A 25,139-nucleotide genomic window follows, 5' to 3' on the forward strand; every position below is an offset into this window, starting at 1 on the left:
GAAAGTCTGCACCTCTTCATTTGACCACTGCGTAATATTCCGAGTTGCCATAATAATAATAGTAGTAAGTTTAGAACTCTCTGGCCAAACTATTTAAAAATGGCGGGGTTATTCTGGACACTCTATCTGGCGTGTGCAATGATGACGCAGTGAATGGTGACGAATCTCTCTGACCAATCAGCAGTCGGCATTGTTTTCATGTCACATTTTAGTACTGGCTTAGCTCGCTCAGAACCTCGCCGGAGATGATACAAAAAAAAAGTACCCGAAAGCAGCTACAGGTACAACTTTTACACAGTGGAAAACCAAACAAAGTCGAGTCGAGCTGGTACTGTGTAGTGGAAAAGCGCCATTAGATTTCTTTACAGATGTGTGTTACATTTTAAATGTACCTCTAATGTCACTGTGTGTATGTCTCTTGCATTCTATGTGTTTTCTTAATGTGCCGTTCTAGACAAGGTGGATAAACATCCAACATACGAATCCCCGCACGTGACTTTGTATATATCGTGGCCATGAATTAACAACTTTTCCCAAGACTTACTAATGTTTTACTAATTAATTTTTGCTAGTTTCTAGTGAATTTTTGAGAACGACAGAAGTATTGATTCCCTCGTTTTAGTAAATCGCTGTCGCGTTGTAATATTTTGTTCCCTTGTTTAGTTAACTTACCCAAATTTTCCCGGTGCATCGAGCATTCCTTATTGCCGAGCCCTGACAAGTGAGCAGTGTTGCCAGATGATGACACTCACACTTGGGTTTTGCTTGTTAACCTGCCAAACTGACCCCAAACCAGCCCAAATGGATTTGTCCATCTTTTACCCAAATTTTAATTCGCCCAGTTTGGCAGAAAAGCCACCCAAATCTGGCAACTCTGCAGTTATCTTACATTTTAATATGATTTCACAATATTACTGTTTGACTGCATTTTTTAAAAATATGTATGAGTTAAGCATACGAGACTTCTTTCAAAATCATTATAAAATCTTACAGACCCAAACTTTTGAATGCTAGTGTTGTATATCCTGCTCTCTATAAGTTTGTTTATTGAATATTTAGGCTAATTTGGTTACACTTTGAACCACTAGTTTTCAGTACGCTCAGCTCCATTTACACACATTTCGCTACATTTAATTCTATTCCGCAGAATTCCACGCCTACTGGGGCCGGTTGCATACCTGTGCTTTAAGACAGTGTCTTAAGATCTAGCATGACCCATTAGCAGTTAGTATTTGATAGTTAATTTTCACTTAAAGAAAGAAAAAGTCTAACTAGTAACTGTAGTCTTAGAGGTTTATGCAACCAGCCCCAAGGTCTGAGAATGAATAATAGGGGTCTTTGCAGTCATATTGCTCTCTTTCTTTAGCTCCTTCTATACCATGTGCTTTTCCTTGTTCCATCTCAGTCCACTTGCTCCTGCCTTTGCTTTTCCCCTTTCCCTTAAGGCTTATAGATTATGTTCTAACATGCCACTAAAATGCTCATTACTCATCTGCCATAAGGATGGATTAACGCTCCGGTGTGAGGTAGTTTTGTATGGGGACACAGTGGAAACACACTTGACAGCTCATCAGTGTTCACTGTTTGCTTTTGTTTTAAAGGCCGCCATAGTTGGCCATGTTTTGGACCACAACACATTCCTCCACAGAGGTGCTCTCGCTACCATAAGGTCGACTTATGCATCCCACAGGGGCTGTTCTCCAAACGGCGACATTTAAAACCCCCACCACTCTCAGCTTTCCCACAGCTTGGAGTCTATTCCACAAACCAGAGCTGCTTTAAATGAGATTATTTCACAGAGATTGGCCAGTGACCCCTTTAAAAGGCTATCCTATGGTGTGTGTGTGTGCGTGTGTACACACACGCTAAATTATTTACACCATGAAACAAGTGCGGTGCGCTCCATGAATAAATGAAGCCCGGAATGCCCTGCTCACCGGAGTACCCGTGGCTGCGGCTTCTAAACACACTTTAATCAACAGATAAATATTTCACCAGTTAATCAAGGATAGCGTTTAAATTAATTCAAGTTCTAATTTGATTCGGTTTCATTTGAAGTTGTGAGCTGAGAGATATTAACTTGATTTATTTTTCCTTTTTTTTTGGTTCAGACAGACATGTGCTTTGGCTACATGTGCATTACAAACACTGTCTGGCATTGGTAATTAGCTCTGAGCAAATCACTGTAAATTGATTTTAATGCATCACCAGTCAAGCCCTCAATTTGGCTGCTCCTGTAAATATGGAATCCATGTCTCTCTGACCTTCGGACAGCTTTCAATCCATAAGAACCACGCTGGACCCATTGAACGCATGGAAAATGTGCATTTCAAATTAGTCAGTCATTTAATTCTTGTTTTGAAGAACTTAATGGAATTATACACTGCAGAAAATTATTTTCTTAATCTTGTTTTGGTCTTATTTTCCTTGAAAACATTTCCTAGAAAAAAATCACTTATGACTACTCTCTGAATAGTTTTAGTAAGTTGTTGAATATGGCAATGTTAATGTATTTGTTCTTGAAGGACTTGATCTGCTACGCTGCTGTTGATTATTGTATGGATATGTATGGACTTGTGGTAACAAGGCATGATGGATCCATGTTCTCATTGTGTTTACGCCAAATTCTGACTCTACCATCTGAATGTCGCAACAGAAATCGAGACTCATCAGATCAGGCAACATTTTTCCAGTCTTCAACTGTCCAATTTTGGTGAGCTCTTGCAAATTGTAGCCTCTGTTTCCTATTTGTAGTGGAGATGAGTGGTACCCGGTGAGGTCTTCTGCTGTTGTAGCCCATCCGCCTCAAGGTTGTGCGTGTTGTGGCTTCACAAATGCTTTTCTGCATACCTCGGTTGTAACGAGCGGTAATTTCAGTCAAAGTTGATCTATCAGCTTGAATCAGTCGGCCCAATCTGACCTCTAGCATCAACAAGGCATTTTCGCCCACAGGACTGCCACATACTGGATGTTTTTCCCTTTACACACCATTCTTTGTAAACCCTAGAAATGGTTGTATCTGAAAATCCCAGTAACTAAGCGGATTGTAAAATACTCAGAGCAGCCCGTCTGGCACCAACAACCATGCCATGCTCAAAATAGCTTAAATCACCTTTCTTTCTCATTCTGACATTCAGTTTGGAGTTCAGGAGATTGTCTTTACCAGAACCACACCCTTAAATGCATTGAAGCAACTGATTGGTTGATTAGATAATTGCATTAATGTGAAATTGAATGTGTTTTCCTAATAATCCTTTAGGTGAGTTTATATGTGTAAGATAATGAGACTTCAGAGAACATGTATGGCTTTTAAACTCTTATAAACCTGTTTTTGGAGAATTTGGAGGTTTATTAGAATGGTGTAAGAAAATTAATATTAATGAAGGAATACAAAATGACCTTGTATTTTATAGTTTCCATTTGCAAATCATATTCAGTTAAGTAAATGTATCTTGCTTTAGGAATACATTTAGAAGTTCCCACTGGAAAATAGGCAACATGCAGTGCTTTTTAAGTACACATTCTGCATTCTGAAACTTAACTCTCTCCCCGCCATTGACGGAAATGTCCGTTTTCCCTTGTTTTCACTGTTACACGGTAGGTTACGTATCTTCTGAAAGTGTAGATAATCTCCAGATCAAAACACGTGTGAAGAAAGTGCAGAAACAAGTGATATTAATCATATTCAAATGTAGAATGCAACACATTCTCATCCTTTGGCGTCATATAGGTGATGCCATATGACATTTCGTCGTAATACTATGCACATGGCACCCTTTAGCGTCAATATAACACACACTGTTATGAGGTTTAGGTCTGGGGTCTGCATCTCATATTGATGTCACCTGTACGACGCCTTAGGTTCTACATGTTATATTGATGTTAAAGGGTGCCATGTGCGTAGTATTTCGACAGAATATCAGAAAAATCGAAAAATCACCTATATACGAACGGGCTCGTAAAATGACATGATCATCAACATTAAACAGCATATAAATCAAAACTGCCTAATGTTACTAAATATAATGTTGACCCAGGACGAGCTACATGACTGCTCAAGCATTAGGGGTGTTGATGGACTCGATCTACTCATCTATGTTTTGGCTATCGTTCTGAATCCGATCTGGAAGTAGTTTTTTATAAAACAGGATTTTCTCAGCTTTTTGCTGAAAATCTTGCTACTTACCCTCATTCAAGTTGTGTTCTTTCAGCTGGTGGTGAATGACAAAAAAACAACAACAACAACATCTACCTGGGAAAGAGTTAAAGGGACAGTTCACCCAAAAATGAAAGTTCTGTCATTTACTCACCCTCAAATTGTCTGCTCTGTTGAACACAAAAGAAGAAATTTAGCTGAATATGGGTAATCAGACCGTTGTTGGTCATTATTTCTGCCATATTTTCCATGGTGCCCATCAAATGTAATGTTATTGACATTCTTCAAAATATGTTCTTTTGTGTTCAGCAGAAGAAAGAAATGACTCTTTGTATCCCTATATTACACCATATCCTGGCAATTAGACACATTTACCAACAGAGGAACAAATTAAAGGCTTCCGATTGGATATACTCATTTTTACTCATCAGCCTGAACAAAAGGGACCTGCAGGTCACATCCACAGACATGCCTGACTTATATCTGGTCTCTGAGCTTTTTTCAAAACTCTGTGAAGTACTGCTTCACTGTATTTTTATGCTGCGCTAATGGCCCGGATCAAATAGGGAATATCAGACATTCTGAGAAAGAGAGTAAAGAGGGGAAGCTGATAGATTTTTATTCCTATGTTTGAGTCTCTCTGAGTCACGAATTTGAAGATCAATAGTGGACCTGTAGTCATCAGATGAATAAAAGCGAACAGTCGGTCTGCTTGTATACAGATTGGATTTTGTAGTGTTAGATGTAGAAGTTAGAAGTATAAGGAGAAAAGAAATATGTCATAGGCTATTCTCAACCTATTCTGAACCTGTATGACTTTTCTTCTTCTCAAAAGGAGATCTTTAAGTGTTTTTGTTTTTGTTGTTTTTGTGCTTCCATATTTTCTGAGACCATATCAGCTTTGAAAATGGGCAATTTTGCAAATTATCCTGCAGAATTGTGGAATACACAACCAATAGAGGGAAGCCATTTCTGTCATTCTTTTAAAATTAAATTTCAATACATTCAAATTCAATACGTATATTTTTACCTTAGCATTTAACTAGTTTTCTATGAATTATGTTTAATGTTTTATACCTTACATTTTTGATGTACTTTAAATCAATGTATTGGATGTGATGTTGTCATTGACATTTTAGTATGTCATTTTTTTGTTTATGTAAAGCACAATGAGCCGCATTTTATGTATTTTTATTATTATTGTTATTATTGTGTGAGCAACAGCCGAAAAGTTGTATCGTATATACTTGGTCTAATGGAGATTTGAATTCTAACTGTGCAATATTTGTATATTATATTGTATTTACATTATATTAAATTACGTTATTATAAACAATATACAGCTGTAAAAATATATTAAATCATTTTGTGAATAAATTTACAAAAAGTTGTATTGAATATATACAGTACCTGGTCTAATGGAGATTTACTGTATATTCTAACTGCAATATTTTTATATTATATTACAGTATTGTAGTCGAGACCACCTCACTCGAGTCCGAGTCGAGACCGAGACCAGAGAGAGTCGAGTCCGAGTCAAGACCGAGTCCATAGAGAGTCGAGTCCGAGACCAGAGACAGTCGAGTCCAAGTCGAGACCGAGACCAGTGAGGGTTGATTACCTAATTTACTTCTATTTACTTAGAGAAATCCTTTTTTTATACTAAATTTACTTAGAGTTTAAAAAATATGATCAGTTTAGGGTAAAAAGGCCACATAGTAGGTGGTGTTAAAAGTAGTTTTATTACAATTTGTCATGCGCAGTTGCGCACTAGAAAATCACCAATCACTGGGCGTGTCAATCAATTTAAAGAAATATTTTATTAACACATATTAATAATCATGAAAAATATTTTGAATTGAACTCGAGCGGACTCGGGAATAAGTCAGAGTCCTAAAAAAAAATGTTCGAGTACGAGTCAATTCCGAGTCCAAATGCACACGAGTCCATGACAAGACCAAGACCATTAAAATATGGTCTCGAGACCGAGTCCGAGTCTCGAGTACTACAACACTGTTATATTATATTATGAATAAATTAAAATACATTTAAATAGTTTTGTGAATATATTTACAAACACACACACACACACACACACACACACACACACACATATATATATATATATATATATATATATATATATACAGTACATACAAAATATATAGATCTTGCAGTTGGAATGCAAATCTTTTTTTTCCCCATCTCAGCCTCCATTAGACCAGATAGCCCTCCAACTCACATCCCAGCTGTTTTTGCTGCATAGTTTGGCGTGTAATTTCCTCTCTGCACCAAACATATCTTTATCTGTCTAAAGTTACAGCAGGCACATCTGTTCATTCCTTCCAGTCTGGCAAGCGTCTGTATATCTCTCTTCTTTTCATCACACTCTTTCTCTCTCTCTCTCACACACAGACACACACAGACTCACACACTGCGGTCATGAGGGCACCCTCTCTTCCCTGGCATGGCTCAGCTCAATTAGCCTGCAGGGAAATGGAGGGAGGGAGTGAGCGCTTGAGAAAAAGAGGGAGAGAGAGGTTCTTCGTCTGCCAAATCTCCCTCACGCTTCCGCAGGATCTCGGGAGCCCTCCGTGGGCCGTCTTTGTGTGCCGTCTGCCCAGCCGCTTTGTTTGTAAATAAGCCGTCTGGAAAATTAGCTAGGGCAGCCAGTCACTCACAGTTAGACGTCTCATCAGGCCTATAACTACCACATTATAGAGAGAATATCATGAAGAGCAGGGGATGGAAACCATAGACAAGGGTACCACAATTGGCGCTCGTAGAAGTAATGATTGGCGCGTGAACGACGAGAGAGCGAGATAGATTCATATGAAATGTACTGTATTAAAAGTCCTTGACATCTGCTTGCCAAACAACCTCTTGGAGTCCTTCCTAATCATCACGCAGCCCATTTTATTTAGGTTTGAGCATTTTAGGAAGCAGTTTAACTGCATAGAGCTGCCACTCACAGACGCCACTTTTTTTGTAGCATTTTCCTCTTTGTATAAGTGAGACAAGATGACAAGCGAGAGAATCGTTGGAAATGAAGAAGACATTTGAATTTGATTTGTTCATGGTGCATGCTTGAAAGTGAAGTGAAAAACAACATGACTTTGAGGCTGGACTATTTGTTTGTCTGGCCAATGGGTGAAAGAGGGAGAGTTTGAAGGAATCTTTTTATTATATTATAGACCAAAACAAATGAATCACGATTCTAAAATACTGTAAGATTTGATTTGCAATCAGTATGAGAAATCAAATGAATCGTAACACCCCCGAAATTAACCAAAAAAGCAATGCCAGAGATCAACCGAATTGCAAAAGCACATCACGCAAAGACGAAATTGGCAATTGCAAAGGAATAGAACAGCGAGGGAGACATGTGGCAGCCTGTCTTTCTTGATGTCTGGGGTTGAGCTGTATTCTGAGGGCCTTTGGGAAGAGGAGGGTGTCTTGTGGCGGTGGGCCAGTGAGCCAGAGGAAGCAATGCCTGCAGAGCTCATAAATTACAGCCCTGCCTTCCTGGCTTTACATTAATGGATCCACAACTCTGTGCTTCTGACTGAGACTCTTCTCACTTGTTCTCGCGCCATGTGTGTCTTCAAGGACGTGGGTAGGTCGGATTGATGCCGGGTGGTCGACAATTTTAGCTGTTTTCCTATGAGGAATTGTATTCATATTTGGATATTTGAAGATATCGAATGACATGTTAGTTCATTCTGTAATGATTTTGAACATCAACACTTCACATTCAGCCAGTACGCCAATGCGTCGGTTTCAACGTAATGTCTCAGTTCGCTCCTTCAGGGAATGAGGGTTCCATTAGTAACTGAGACGTTCACTCAAAAATTTAAATTGGAAGAGCCAGGATATTACTTAATATAACTATAATAGTCAAATGAAAGTCTTACACACCTAGGATGGCTTGAGGGTGAGAATATATTATGAATAAATATAAATAAAGAAAATGTATAATATGCATATTATGGGATAATTTCACAATTTTTGGGTGAACTATTCCTTCTTTGGAACCCCGAGACACCAGCCGAAGTACGTTGCTTGTTCTTAAAGCCTACTCTCCCAAGTCTTCCATTGTCGTGGATGTGCATTTACGTACACACGCAAAAAAATAAATTTACAATCATTCACCCCAAACTCATTTAAGACTCGCTCAGAGCAAGCGCTTTTGTTTTGTTCCTGTTTTTTGTATGATTATTTTTGGGTATGACGATTTGCATACGAGTGTAACAGGTGTGATATCTTGCGTTATATTTAGTATTTGATATTGGGTTGAGAGATGGACTTGAAATCATGGACTATTAATGCGAGCCTACACCACACAACCTACATCAAAAGGCATTGTGACCTGTTAATGTATCAAACCTCTGTTATGAGGAAGGTTTTTACAATTTAAAGGGATACTCCACCATTTTTCTAACATATAATAACATATTAAACTATGTTATTACCTTAACTAAGACGAGTTGAAACATACCTCTCTCGTCTCAGTGTGTGCGCTCAATGATGTGTGATTTTCAGAAATAAATGACAAAAATCGAATTTCCGTTTTTGAAATTGTAGTATATTGTAAATTTTCACTCATACTTCCTTTATAAACACTTTATATACATGCTTATGTTAGCTTAGGGTCTTCTGAATCCATAGATACTAAACACAGTGTTCCATCTCCATTACATATAGCATTCATGTGCATTTATGGATGGTACATTAAGAATCATTGTGCTATACAATTGATTGTCTTTGAGGGTTTTGACATGAGGATGATTAAATAATTCCATTTTTGTGTCAAAATATTATCTCCTACCCCAGTTTATTGTGCAGAGACAACTTTCATAGGTTAAGCATTGAAACTGGTGCTTTCAAAACATTGCTTTTTTTTGAGCATCCCGACATGTAAACTTCTCAGCCAATGGTGTGCATTTTGTGGTATGTCTTTGCAAAATCACAATATTGATTCTTAAAATCATTCGATCAATATGATATACCAGTGTTTACTGTGCACCCCCACTGTTGAATCTGAATTTACATTCTGATTGTAAATATCATATTTATTTTACCTTGTTTTTTGAGGTCCGAACTGAATCTAATGTGACAAACTGCTTATGAGGTAAGGAAAACACTCCTATTGAGTTTTCTTTGCAGACTGAACATTCATTGTGTCTGATTCACAAACAAATTAAACAAATCAAATGAATCTTTAAATTCACAATCAAATGGCTCTAATGAACTGTTTCTTTCAGCCAGCAGTGTGAATTTGGGGATGTGTTAGCTTTTTGGCAAGAAAATGGACTGGTTTTGTGTGAAGGAAGGGGCAGTAGGAGGTCTGAAAAATCATCTTTTTTTTTTTTTTTTTTTTTTGCAGTTCCAGTGGTGCAGAAACGACAGACTTCAGCTTTAATGCCCAATATATGCAGTACCTGCCTCAGATCAACATTAATTCTTGATGAAGTGTAACTCTCATTCGTGAGAAGATTTAGCCACTGTACCCTGAGAATTTGATTCTCTCTGTGTCAGGCGCTGAGCGGTGTCGAGTCTCACCGAAACACCTTGATTATTCAGTTTTGATATGCTAATAATGCTCTAATGGGCATCTCTGAAGACCTCTGACTTTAAATGCATAAACGTGGATAGGTCACGCAAAGGTCATCATGCTTTTTTTTCTCTGCTTAACTAATTAAAGAGAAAAGTTAGTGGATTCAGGCTCTTTTGAATATGGAAATTATGAGGAAATGAATGGACAATTGTTGAAGTTTAAATCCTCTGAAATTATAAAAAAAAGCAATTTTCTTACACCTACTTAGCCTCGAAAGCGAAATCACTGGCTCTGTTAAATGCCGTTAAATGGAGCTTGCTCACAAAGCTATTACTAATTTAACAAAATAACAGAAAAAAAGTGCAACAGTCAGCTGGCTGCAAACATAGCAATTTATTACGGCAGTTAAATGCCAAATTAGTTTATGTGTTTTTATGAATCCCGGAGGCGCCAATAGTTTTTTTTTTTTTTTTTTTTTCAGAGATGCGGCTACAGAATGATTTTACAACGCCACAATGCCACGTGTCACCAGTCTCCTGCCAGTCTTTTGAGCTAATTAGCTGCAATTATTTCAATTAGATTTTACAGACAAATAATCATTACTTTGTAATCAGTTTGTGCAGTAACAGTTTTGGAAACTGTTTCACACTGTCAGGCATCATGAAAGTTTTAGTGCGTTCTCTCTCTCTCTTTCTGTCTTAGCCTCCACCCTCGGCCCTTTTTCCCCTTGGCCGGCATCCAGTGTCAAAGCAATCCTTAGAGTTGCTGTTCTCCAAAGCTTTCTGAGTAATCCCTTTTACAAACTGTATTCACGTATGTGAATGTTTTTGGCTCTGAGCAGATTTTTCAAGAGATAAGAACTCGGATAAAATCCGCCCCTGGCAAAGACCCAGGGTATATTTCAAGTATGAGAGAAATGTGGATAATAGTATTTCTTCTCATCTCTGTAGTTGCGTTAGCTGTGGACGCAGCGCTTAGAACTGCTCTGACTTCAGAGATTAGAAACTTCTCTAACCGGATCAGTTAGCATTCATTGATTCTCAAATAGAGCTGGAGAAAAATCCAGATTTTCTATGCGACATGTTTTTGAAAGAACAAAATATTGATTTTTAGAACCATTTGGTCGATACAATATGCCAGTGTTTATTGCACACCCCCCATCTACCCTGTTGTGACTGAATCTGCCCCATGGTAAAATATTTTGTTGTCCAAATTAGTATACAATAATGTAAATAGAAGAAACGTAATCTTTTCATTGAGTTTTATTTCTCAGACTGCAAATGACTCTTGTTCTTTTTAGCTAATCATAAACTTACAGTGTGACCAGTGTAGTATGATTCAGAAACAAATGACTCTTATGAACCAGTTATTTTTAATGAATCAAAAGTTTGATTTTTGTTGATTTTTGCAGTTTGGACTGCAGAAAAGTTTTGCAGTTTTAAGGCCATTGCACACTGAGTACGAAATTTTTGTATGCGTTTTTTCGCGTTCATCTGCACAAAAATTCGTCACGCACAGAGACCTTGCACACTGAGTCCGATGCGCATTTATTAAACCTTTTCGGAAAAAAACCCCCACAAAAATACAAAATGGATTCATCAAGCAGTGAGGATAATTTTGTTGCCCTCTCTCTTATTGAAAAGAGAAAAAAGAGAAAATATTGGGTCCATCCAATCCTGAAATTGCGCCGAGAGGAAGCACCTCCTTATCAAGAAGTCACGAATTTATCCCGAGCGATTCAAAATTTACTTCAGAATGTCAGTGGAAAAGTTTTATGCTTTGCTTGCGATTCTGGAGCCACTCCACCAATTTCCGTGAACCAATCGATTCTGAACAGAGACTTGCAGTGTGTCTAAGGTATGGACATGGCGGAAGCGCTAGGCAGACAGCTGTATAGGCTACAGGTTATATAAGTTACCCAAATATTACATTAGTTATCAAATTGGCTGCTCAATCACACCTTTATCGATCCGAACTTTCAATCTGATTAAAAGGGGAGGTTTATTCCTTTCATAATCCAATCGAGAGAACAAATAAAAACTTGATTGAATTGAAAACCAAAACTGAAAGCACTGCGCATGTGCAATGATGTGCGGAACGAGCTCCCCCCCCCCCCCCGGCCCTGAATTGTCAAAAAAAAAAACTCTCAAAATGCTGGCTGTGGATGCGAAAAACGCAGAAAATCGAACCCGATCCGAATTTTGGCTATTTTAACAAAAAAGTTGTCTTTATTCTTTTGTTTTATCACGCTTGCATAGTTGGGTCATTTTAGAACCATGTGTGTAAACTTGATGTATTAACACAAAACCTAGGGAATATTAAAATATGAATTTGTGATAATTGTAAACAAGATATTTAGAAATGCTCAAATAAAGTCGATGCCAAAAGGTGAAACAAACAAAAAAAAAATGCCAAGCCATGCTTGAAAAAACATACGGGTCTTTTTAGACCCATGTTGTGCATTAGAAGGGGTATCCATTGCTTGCGCATCAAAGCGTTTAAAAATGTAACCCAGCGGCTGTGTTTTGTCCATATTTGACCCAAAGTTTCTTTATTATAATTTTTTATATGAACCGGCACTCTTTAGTGAATCATCATTCAGTGCAACTAGTTTAATGAACCATTCATGACTCTTATAAGCTGATCCTTGATTCTGATCCTGATCCTCAAGCAGTGTCAGCAGGAGAAACAATGACACCAGTAATATGCACATCTCTTTCATGCTATCATTGTACATTTTAATATATAGCAGGATGAATAAAATTGCCCGTGAATCAGAATGTGTACTTGACACTAATGCTTTCTCTCCAGATTTCTATCACACTATATTACTTTGTTTTTATTCATGTCTGTCACTAATTGAAGGCTTTTAGGCCCATCTAACCTTCAGTTTTGTGTCTGTGTGGCCTTTTTGTCTGCATGTGACAAAAACATGTGCAAAAACATCTCATTTTGTGTGAAATGGGGACAGGTGAAGGTGAGACGAGACACGGGATGAGGTGTGAGAGCGGGCCAGGACCCCGGACTAGCCAACGTGTGTGTGTGTGTGTGTGTGTGTGTGTGTGTGAGGCTCCTGGCATGGTCCCTGTCAGCGGGAGTCTGATGTCTGTCTACTCATGTGTAGAGCACTCATCATGGGCAATTAAGGCCGAGCAGGGGGCCTGGCCTTCCCTCTCATGTCCTTGAAGAAAGAAAGTAAAAGGGGGCAGGGAGAGTGATGGGGTGGAGCGACGTAGAAGGAGGGGCGGGAATTTTACCGCTAGTTTCTTGGAGAAGAGGAAGTTGAGCGATATGCCTCCAACCTTACAGTAGGGCAACAAAAGGCTGTCCAGGATCCGTAATGTCTCTGTTTTTCTCCCCTCTGGTGCTTAAATAGATTCTCTCCACAGGGTGATAATCACCATTCATTATTCACACTTCAGATGGCCATTAAAAGTCTATCTCGAAAACCTTGGAAAATGGCCCCAACTATGGGAAAACATGGTGTTGTCTTTGATATTGTGTTGTAATTTAGCACAAATTGATATTCCTCTTCATTGCTACTCGTATAAGATAAGTAAGTGGGTTTCGTGAAAACACAATCCTTTTGCCTTGTAATTGATGATTTATTAATTTCATGTTCTGCCAGAGATGGAATGAATAATCTCTTAATATTTAATTTGTCATGCCTGTGCACATGCCAGGAACATGGAGAAGTGTAAAAGATGAATTTGCGCAGTAGGAAGATGATTATGACCCTTCTCACGAGGATGTTTTAATAATAATTAAGTGCACTGCAGAATTTTAAATGATGAATAGTTGGTGTTTTCCTAGTGTCAGTGTTCTTGTCGGATGATAACAAGACCTACTTTTTGGGCTCGCTTTAATGCACAGTGCTAAACGCATTTAGAATGGAGGATGTTTTCATTATTTTCTATTTACATGCAAGAAAGTGAGATAGCAGACTCGAGATGGCGCATACTCCCCCTGGAAAATAGCGAGAGTGCTTCGCAGAATCAAAACACACACAAAAATTGAATAACACAGGAAAGCAAAAAAAATAAAATAATAATAATTATGTTCAAGATCAGGCTTGGGGAAGTTCTCTCATGCTTAATTTTAACACTTATTGTATGTGTCACAGTCCTCGTCTGCACCTGTCTTCGTCATCTGCACTACACTTCCCAGGATCCTCTTGTCTTCACACCTGAACTCACTCCCTCATCAGCCAGCTGTTCATCTGTGTCACATGTCTTCACCTTGTTATGTTTGATTCATGCTTGTATTTAGTTTGCTTCTGTTCAGTCTGTCTTTGTCGGTCGATGTTAATGTTACCTTGTGTTTGCTTCCGTCTGCCTGTGTCCGTGCTTGATATATTGTGAGTAAAAGTTAAAAGTTACATTATTTGGGAATCTGGACTCTGTCTGTTCTTCTGCCTGCACCACAACCGTGACAGTATGTCTGTTTAGATTTTTTTTTAACCAGTGTTCAAACTGAGGGAAAAGTCAAGTCACATTTATTTATATAGCGCTTTTTCACAATACAGATTGTATCAAAGCAGCTTCACAGTGATAGTGGAAACTCAAAAAAAAAAAAAAAAACTCAAAAGTTTGGGGCAACGATGCTTTAAATTAATTAATAGTAACAGTAAAGATTTTTTTTTTTTAAATAATGTTACAAAAATGCTTCACGGTTTCCACAAAAACATTAACCATTCATAATAATAAGCAACATTTCTTGAGCAGCAAATTCCAATGATTTTTGAAGGATCATGTGAGTGAAGACTGGAGTAATGATGCTGAAAATTCAGGTTTGCCGTCACAGGAATAAATTAAATGTACAATATTTTCAAATAGAAAAGAGTTATTTCAAATTGAGGTAATAGGTTTTACTTTATTTATAATCAAATAAATGTATTGTTGATAAGCATGAGGGACTTCTTGCAAAAACATTTACTAATCTGACCGACCCAAATGTTTTGAATGGTTTTTATATATAAAAAAGTCTCATCATTTTATGTATTATTTCTTCTTAATTCATCTTTAGTTCTGAAAATGTTTAAGTACTATTTTTTTTTACATTTTATTTATTTATTTTTATTTATTTTTATTTAATTTAATTTCAGTTTATTATTTTATTTATTTTATATTTTTTTATTTAATTTTATTTAATTTAATTTAATTTTTAATTTAATTTTTTCTTTTATTTTTTTTTTTATTTCATTTCATTATTTAATTTTATTTTATTTTACAGTTCAATATAGTTTAGATACGTGTGCCCCCATTCTTGTAACCCACATTTGAAATAGCTGCTTATAATCCACAAAAGACCTCGGAGGTAATATCACACGTGGTGTGGTGTCATTCGGGGAGCAGGAGCTTCCTGCTGTCCGTAGATTTCTCCCAGCTGATGGTTGTGGCCCGAGGAGATTAACCTATATCTGTTAGCACTAACCCTCATGCACCTCATCGTTGCAATTGTATTTACTCATTAGGCATTATAGAAACAATGCGGAAGAGTTAATTATAAAGCGAGCAGCTTGCGTTCTGCCTTCTCTGACCCAGTTCTCTTTCCTTCTCTCTCCTCCTCCCTCCCTCCCTCTTTTCCTTCCTCTTCCTTGGTTAATGAGCACACTTCATGCTATGAAATGGTTGCATGATTATTTTCACATGATTCTGACTGTGTCGTGATGAAAAGGCAATTTCTTCCTTTTGTGTGCTCATTCGTTCTGTAAACGTTAGGACTCTGGTTTGATTTCTCCGCTTTTCATCCCGAGAAATGTGAGAATGTGTTTGTAATAAGGCTTTGCTGCACCAAATGGAGGTCGTAATGCAGTGTGAATGATAATAGTGGTCAACCTAGGTCACAGCATTCCTCTCAGATGGCTAAAGAACTCGCTGTGACCTGTCGAGAAGTGTTTGGCTGACCAATGAGATGATGTCCACACCTGCCGTTTCATTCTTAACGACTGTCTCATGACTCCTGCTTTAATAATAAAATCTCACTCTCGAATGGGTGTGAGCAAGGCTGATATTGCATTCTAATGAAAGGCCAGGAGAAATTCTCAAAGGCTGGAGTAATAGGTGACTTGACAGGCTTGTTATGTAACACTCATGGATTGTGGAGCAGGGGAAAGTGTATTCTTGTGATTTAATGTGATATGAATATAGGGACATATGGAGTATGAAATGATAAGGAAACTCCGTAGCAGCTCTGGGATATTCCTGCCTTTAACTTCTGGTCTAAGATCAGTTTCTCCACTTTAAATCCAAAACTTAATTACTAGGGAGAAGGGAAGAACTGACTCTAGTGGAGTTTTGTTTTGTTGCATGTATTGCATATATTTTATTTTGGGGTCAGGGGTAGGTCATTCGTACGAATCCATACGAATTTGGTGACTCGTAAAATATGTACGAATAAAAAAAAATCGTACGAGTGAGGTCGTATGAATTCGTACGAATTAGCCACCTTGTAATATTCGTACGAATTGCCGTGAGAGCAGGCTGGAATAAATGTGTATTAGAACAATCAGAGGGGAACCGACCTCCACCTACAGTAGTTGGTTCATGATAACACTTTATTATTATTCTCATTATAACACGTTTTCCCTTTATTTCTTTCAGGTATTTTACCCACCACCTTTGAGCTTTATTATGGAAACCAGATGTGGAGAAGCAGTGGTGAGTATCATTAAATTCCTTTATCTTTTTGGTATCTGACCATTTACCATGCAAATCAATTTTTTTTTATTATGTTTCTTGCATCCCTGGATATAAACTCAAAGATAATCTTTATGTAAGCTTTTGTGTCTGCATTTTGATACTGTCTACTGCTGTGACATTTCGTTTGCATTTGCTCAGACTGTATTTGTTCAATATTACGCATGCCAAATAAAATTGAATCGAAGTCAGAGTTGGATGACACCTCACACCTTTGTGTGTTTGGGATCTCAGTTAAATATTGGCCCAGTGCTATTTGTCTTAGTGGGGGTTCCTGTTTGTGACCTCTGGTGATGTGTAACTGACCTCATACTGCGACCCATAAGGTCAGGTGAGCTAAACGTATATTTTCTCACACGGAGAGCGCTTTGTCCCCTGACTTACAGTACATGTCACTGCACATATAGTGTAATAGTTGGGATCATGAGTGCAGAAATGACAAGGTAACTGTGCTCATCAAACAGAGTGGATGTGTTTGGTGGTACTTCAAATCATACCTCAAATATACAGTCTACAAGTCTGAGACTGCCAAAGAAATTGCTTCTTTTGTGCACTCTTTTCTGATTAAAGGATTAGTTCCTTTTTTTTTTTAAATTGCTGATAATTTACTCATCCCCATGTCATCCAAGATGTCCATGTCTTTCTTTCTTCAGTCGAAAAGAAATTAAGGTTTTTGATGAAAACATTCCAGCAGGATTATCTCCATAAAATGGACTTCATTGGGTACCAAACAGTTCAAGGTCCAAATGAGAGTTTCAGTGCAGCTTCAAAGGACTTTAGGCCAGATTCACATATAGCGCACAAAAGACGCAATATGTGAACATGCCCTTAAACGATACCAGACGATGAATAAGGGTCTTATCTAGCGAAACGATCAGCCATTTAAAAAATAAATAAAAAAGTTTTATAAGAACAGCTCGTGACTCTCCTGTTCGAACTCGTTCATCAAGATGAACAAATCTTTTTTTTGAGTCATTTCGTTCATTTCGTTCGTTGAATGAACAAAATGACTCGGAAAAAAGATTCGTACATTTCGATGAACGAGTTCGAACGGGAGAGTGTACAATGAAACTTTCATTTGGACCTTGAACCGTTTGGTTCCCAATGTTTTCATCAAAAACCTTAATTTCTTTTCGACTAAAGAAAGAAAGACGTGGACATCTTGGATGACATGGGGGTGAGTAAATTATCAGCAAAAGTGTTTTTGTAAAAGTGAGCTACTCCTTTAAACATTGTTTTTTTGTTGTTGTTTTTTTTTTTTTTTTTGGGGGGGGGGGGGGGGATTTATGCATTTATGTTGCATCAACATAAATGCATGAATGTTTCTCCAGTCTTTATTACATGTTTGAGTCTTTAGCACCCTTCATGAATCTCTTACTGCCACAATAGTTTAAAAATCTCCTGATATTTTAATAACAATTACAATATAATAACATAAAGGATAATTTTGTTACCTTTTGACAAACAAGTTCACATGGTCAGTGTCACAAATTAGTTTAGATTTATAAAAATTTAGATTCAAAAGAGGATGAACGGCAAAGACATCTCCCCACAGCCCCTTTAACTTATCACAACAGTATATTATTATACAGTATCATTATTATACAGTATTTACCAAGAGCGCCAATGCTATGTAAGGTTATTCTGGTGCAATGAGACTGTAGATGTGCTTTTGAACCCAGAACGCATTGCCCTCACAAGTTGTGTTCTTTGGTTGAATAAAATACAGAAGAAAAGTCTACCAATAACTGCCAGCTGTATGAGTTTTAATAAAGCCACTTGAACTGTAAGTTTAAGCAAGGCGGAAATTCATCTTGTATGCCGCTAGATGTAGAGGCCGGAAACTTTGATTTAGATTTGTACTCTTCCAGAATTATTCCTCTCCGACTACTACATAATACAGTTTTCTTCTCACCCACTCACTCCTGTGGCATACGGCATCATGTTAGTCTCATGCGTCTCCAGTGGGTGTCATGAACCCATAACACAAGATTGTGCTGTTTATAATAGAACTCGGAGCTTCCAAATGTTAGAATTATTTAGATATTATTTATTTATGTATTTATTTATTTTGCTCTGGATACATCCAATCCCAATCACATTGCATGAATTACGTAGTTTATTCAGCGCTGACATTTTGTTTTCAGTGCGATCGCTTGGCAAAGTGAGACTTGATCTAAGACACGTTTTCTTACAATAGAGACCCTTACGAGATTACGAAAAAATACGTCTCACAGTCTATTCATCATACTGTCAAAGACATGGAATTTTAGAAGTAGTTGACAGTATCATAAAAGATGTGAACTCGTATGAACCGAGTTAAGTTGAGCTTTGTAGCGGAGACAATGTAACATGTCAACCTAGCATAGGAAACGTCTATATCACGTCTGTGTTTAGGAGGAGATGAAGAGTCTCTCGGGTCTTCCCCCCATTAAGGAATGTCACTTAAAGAAAAGAAATAGCATATCATTGTAGAAAGGTGCTGTTAAAACAGATTTTTTCTGCTCCTCTACATACAGAACAACTCCACTGCCATGTAGTGCTGAGTAGCACAACTGTGCTTTTCTAGCGCTGAAGTGATTCAACTTTATGAAGGAATTCATATATGTACTGATGCAGTTCTGTGGATACACAGTTGTGTATGTTCATGCGAGAGGCTGTTTCATACTGTATGTTTGTCGGTGTGCTTGGACTCAATTTAAAACGACAAGCCACAATTTATCTTTTGTCCAACTTGAATCATTTCATTTTTTAAAGCACTAAAAAGACATACAAACACACACACACACACACACACACACAAAAACAAACAAAACAAATAAGCCTCTTGTGATGGGATATAGAATGTTTTAATATTCTAAATAAAAAAATAATTTATATACACACAAGTTTGGGCAAAGTAAAAATAAATAAATAAATATATAGGGGTGTAACGGTTCACAAAATTCACGGTTCGGTTCGATACGACACACTTGTGTACGGTTCGGTATGTTTTCGATACAGCAAAAAGAAAGAAATGCCAGAGAAATGTCCTTGATATAATTTTTGAATTATATTTTTATTAAAACTAACATCATAAAGTGTGATATTTTTTAACTGTGAGCAATGATGGAGCTATACTTAACTTTTCTTAGAAGCATATAAAACAAAACAGCTCCTTGGACAAAATGAAATGTAACATTGTAGTTATAAACAAAGGTTTATTTTTTAGTTCCGATTAACATTCGAGGGCAACAATTGTATTCATAATGTCAAAATAAAACCGACGTAATGTTACTTGAAAGCATTATAGCCTACTATTCCTGCCAAACTTCCATGGTTACAGTTAGTAGTGTAACTACAGTAAACCCATGGATCTGTGGACACTGATAGTTTATTCATGGCACCATGTTTCTCGCGCGGTTTGATCCGTTTATAACGGAGAAATGTGAATGTTTCTCACTAGATCTCGCAGTGATGTTATTGTGGCGAATTAAAATGCTTTCTTTACTGGATTTGGCTGTGAAGTAACTGCGCTGATGATCAAGATCGGCTCGCGCTGCATTGGTCCAAACTGATAAACGGTCCGTCAACCACACAATAACGAGTAGCTCAGTTTTGTTCTGCTTACATTACATTTGCCATTTGATGTTGGGAAAAGTTGTGGTCGCACCAGCGTCTATGAGCGCGCTTTCCATGCGCGACGCGCCTACATTCGAAATAACGAAATGTTGGTGGGCAGAAAAAATGGTCCAACGAACCATTCGGTTTAAAAATGCGTACCGAAAACCGAACCCGAAAGCCTCGTACCGAACGATTCAATACGAATACGTGAATCGTTACACCGCTAATATATAGTATAATATATAATATTTTAATTAAAAATAAATACATAAACAAAAATGATTGGTTGTAGCAAGAACGAGCTATGATTGGCCAGCTCAATGTGGCCGTTATCTGATTGGCTGATTGGCTTGAGTAAACGGAGTCCACTTATTTGTGGATTTGTCTGCACTTCGTCAACACTAGAAGTTTCCACAGATCCACAGATGCGTGAGGGGATTTACAAATGCACAGAAAGCGGTTCACAAATTAATGCCAGGCCGAGCTGTGTTTGTAAAATAATAAATCATTTGTAAATATCTTTTTATTTGCAAATCTCATTTCATTTATTTCTTTCACTTTTTTGTGGATCTTAATGTATTTATTTGTGAATATGAATCTATTTATTTGGAATAATGCAACAATTCTAACCCCATAGTTGCCTTTTCCTTTACTTTACCATAGACACTTTTATATGCCTTTGACCCATGTATCACTGACACTTTTCAGTGTGTGTGTGTCCAGCGTTGTACTCCTGTGCTGGGAGTTGCTGATAGGTTTGTCCCCTCTTTCATCTCTCTTCAGTAAGGCAGAGAGCCCCTAGCTGTCAACCACCTCTCCATAATATCATCCCTATAGTTCCTGCACACATACAGCCTGAAAACAAGTAAAAAAGTATCCAGGCATCATAACTGATCAGTGCATAACACATGTAACCTTCAGCTTCCCAACCAGAGCTAAAAAACACACCAAGAGTGGCATAAAATGCCAAGCGTAGGTGTGGTAGTATGTGTCCCATCCTGTTTCCTGTTGTTCATTTCATCCATCCATCATAGAGAGGCCTCTGAACTCCTCCTTGACCACTGTTCAAAGCTCTCCACGCCTTCATAGACTGATTTACTATGACAAATGAGCTCTCAACCCCAGGAAGGTTAGCTGGTATGTGCATGCACACGCATTTAAACAAGCTTCTAGAAGCTGGTCAAGGGGTAAAATAAACCGCTTTGCTCAGAAAAGAATGACGAAAAAAATTCACCTCCAGATGCCAAATCAATACGTGTCCTTTGGTGCGTTGCACTGTAATAAAGCACAGGGGAGGAGAACGGGAAGGTTAAGACGTCATTCGGCTTCACTCGTCCTTTTCATATCACGTCTGATGGGAATGCGCCGCTAAAGATGCGCGCATCGGAATGTGCTCATTGACACGCCATAACGAAAATGGATTTTATGTTAGACACAGGCAAAAACAGTTTTTTCATGCATCAGTAAATTGTGAGTTTCTGGCTTTTCATAAAGTGTTTTTTTTTTTTTTTTTTTTTTCAGACTAGCTGAACGAAAACATTCCAAAATACACTTTTAAAGGGATAGTTGACTTTGAAATTATTTTTTTGATATGTTTTAGCTTACCTCAAGGGCATCCAAGATGTTGGTGTCTTTGTTTCCACAGTATTTTCAATTTTGACATTTTTCGGTCAAACCGGTGTTGTCCGTCAGTCATATAATGGAGGTTTGTGGGGTCCACCTAAAAGAGCATGCACAGAGATGTCCAAATTAAACATGATTTAATGACTCGTAAATGTAAGTACACATTGATGGCCTAAGACACGAAACAAGTGGTTTGTGTGAAAAAACGAACAATATTTAATATTCTCACACAAACCGCTCATTCGCTCATATCCCTTTAACTATCTTTTAGAGCATCTCTAGATTTCAATTTCATTTCTCAAAATGAGTTTTGCCACCTATTGAGCCAGAAATCTCCCCTTCAGTACAGCACTTGTACACCAAACTTTACAGTTTTATTTTTATGTTTATGCTGAAGGTTTTAGATGGGTTTGTTCATATATAATTTTTAAGTTTATACAAAATTTTATTCCTAAACAAATGGTGATTTTTATTTTTGGCTATTGACACAATTTTCTGATTTGTAGAGTAATAGAGAGATCCAAATTCCTCTCCTTTCTTTTTTTTTCTTGATTTTTGTTATAGAAATGTATGCAAATTAGAACATATTTAATTTTATAGTGCCTCATTTGCATATTTAAAGAGGCTACATGCGTTTCCTGAAATTTAAACTGGCGACTGACACCTGTGGCCAAAAAACAGAACTGCTCTTCCTTTCTGCTAGGTCTTGCAACGCGCGCTTTTACGTGCACACTTCACTAGTCGTCTGCTGCAAGGAGGTCAATGTTTACAGAGGTAAGAACATTGTTTGAGATAAAGTGTTCTGCTTGCGAGTGTAGGCTACTTGCTGTCTAGTGGTGGTGGCAGAGTGATCTGAAACGTTTAACATGAACGCGCTTGACGTCACATCCGCAGACAACACGGGAAAAGTCCGACCCGACAGAAAATAGGAAAAATAGGATACAGGCTTATAGGTGCACCCACTGTGAGCGGACAAGATGTCAGTATGCTCATCAGGAGATGTTTTAGTCATAAATGGTAAAATAAAAAGGGTATTGTTACGTTTATTTTGGGGAAAAGGTGCATATAGCCTCTTTAAACATTTCAGAAAGCTTGTAATACAAATTTGTTTTTCAATTATCAATGTTATCAATCAACTGGTAAAGTATGGTGATATCTATTAGTTATTTTTACACTATGCATCTTGCCTTAATACTGAGTGAAATTTGTTTCTACACCTTTTTTGTCCCATTGAGTCTTCTGGAGCAACATTCATTTGTCTTGAAATGATCAGTATGAGGGCGCCAAATAAGATCATTACCCTTGAGAACGAATCCTGTTTGTTTATTCCTGCCAAGTTCTTCAGCTCAAGGAGAGTTGACAGGTCAGAATCACATGAAGTGCGCTGCATGGAGCGACGTGTATTGCCTGGGTGATCGAATTTTAGGATTGTGCTTATATCGATTCTTTTACTGCCTTTCTGAGCTTAAGCGGTTTTCTTGAATGTGGTCTGGCCCGGTGTATATCTGTCACAGCCTATACATTCTCTGGTCCCTTTTTATATATGATGGCCTGATTTTGTTCCTTATCTCTTATGCGTTTGGGGAGGGATGGTGGGAAGACAGTGGGAGGATGGGCTGCTATATGGTTGGATGGCGGAGAGGGGGAGGGTTGGATTAAAATCTTGGTTGAAAACATCCGCATTAAAAAACAGAAGCAATGAAATAAACATCCCACCACCAAATGAGAAGGCAAGTGGAGATAGGAGAGAGAGAGAAAATGTTTTGAAAGATGAGCAGAAATGGGGAAAAGTGAGTGAGAGTGAAGTGAAATGAACTGAAAACCGGACTTTGACTCTGTGGCGGGAAAAAAACAAACTGGTGATAAGATTCTGCCAACAAAATGAGTTTAGAACAACACAATTCTCCATCAAACCACAAAGAGAGAGCGAGATAAAGAGAGAAAATGTAATAGTAGCCTTATTGTAGTACATATTTCATGATCTGTAAAGAGACACATATCCACGTACTGTACAAAACTAACAGACAAAACATGAGCACATAGGCTTTTCCAGCTTTTTGTGATGACTGAATGCGACTTTTAAAATTCATTTTAAAGAGATTGCGTTCAAAAATCTTTCAGATTTTTAGAGCTTTGTGTAATGTGAAATATTTTACTCACTGTGGAAATATCTAAGGTTTATACATGACTTTTTAAGATTTTATTGATTCCCTTCCGTGACTTTTCCAGTCTTGGAAAACAGAATTTGTAAAGTTTCCTGATGTTTACAGGGTTTTATACACTCCAAAAACTCATAGAGTATTTTGATGTCTATCTTTTTCTTGTTTGCCATTTAAAAATTGGCTATAGATGCCCTTGAAAGCAACATTAAATTCCCTGATTTGCAAGAATGTTTTCAAATGCTAAGAATGTTTTCAGTTAGTTTTTTTTTTTTATTGAAATTTAAATGCAATTTATTGCTGTAATGCAAAGCTGAATTTTCAGCATCACTACAGTCTTCAGTGTATACATGTGTATATACAGTATATATATATATATATATATATATATATATATATATATATATATATATATATATATATATATTTCAAATAAATGTTATTCTTATTCTTTTTAACTTTCATTAAATATTCCTTAAAAAGTAAAATAGTAAACATCACACCCATTTCTAACATTGATAATAATAAGAAATGTAGAGTGATTTCTGAAGGATCATGTGACACTGAAGACTGATGCTGAAAATTCAGCTTTGCATTACAGCAATAAATTGCATTTAAATTTCAATAAAAAAAAAAAAAACTAACTGAAAATAGTAGTGGAATTTTTACATTGTTACTATATAGTAACAATGTAAAAATTCCACTACTATGAATTCCTACCATCAATTTAATGACTCCAAACTTTTAAGTAGTAGTGTATATTAAATTATAAAATCATTTTACTGGAGAAGACAAAGATATACTGCTTAAGAGTGTTGTTTTTTGTGTGAAATTTTTTATATTATTATTAATACACTTATCCCAAAATGTGAGAACATGAGACCTACAGTAGATGTGAACAGACAGACCTAGAAGTGCTTCACCTGCAACACATGACCCTGATCTACTGTGATCTACTTTTGACATTTACTTCAGAAAACCAGCAAATCATAGCAAATGTTAAATCTGATTTAATAAAAGATTATAAAATAGTGCAGTCAACAATAAAATGCTCCATCTTCCCCGAAAAGAGGGAGAAAAAGATAGAAAGAGGAAGACAGAGAGGAAACAATAAAGGACTGAGAGCCTGCTTTTAATGATAACACTACATTTGTAATGTACTTTCAGCTTTGCTATTGACGGTGAACAAGGAATAAACTAAATTATGCATGTACAAGGTCGGACTACAGTAGAAAAGAGAAAGAGCAATTCAACTTAAACAGTTCCAAGCCTTTATTTTCACTTTCCCAGCATTTCTAACTTTATTACAGAGACCCATCTATCTCCAAATGGAGATTGGTCAA

The 25,139-nt window shown here is 37.3% G+C and overlaps 1 protein-coding gene across 1 annotated transcript in view; it reads left to right on the plus strand.

Moving 5' to 3' along the window:
• The window catches only part of dab1a (DAB adaptor protein 1a), a 454,080-nt gene that overhangs the window by 257,409 nt on the left and 171,532 nt on the right, over positions 1 to 25,139 (plus strand). Inside the window, exon 4 of the mRNA XM_089118509.1 lies at positions 16,316 to 16,372. The gene's annotated coding sequence lies outside the window, so the exon portion shown is untranslated. The remainder of the gene's footprint in view (positions 1 to 16,315; positions 16,373 to 25,139) is intronic.

Source organism: Pimephales promelas, chromosome 13 (genome assembly GCF_988280905.1).
Source record: "Pimephales promelas chromosome 13, fPimPro1.hap1.1, whole genome shotgun sequence".
In the NCBI taxonomy this organism is placed as follows: Eukaryota; Metazoa; Chordata; class Actinopteri; order Cypriniformes; family Leuciscidae; genus Pimephales; species Pimephales promelas.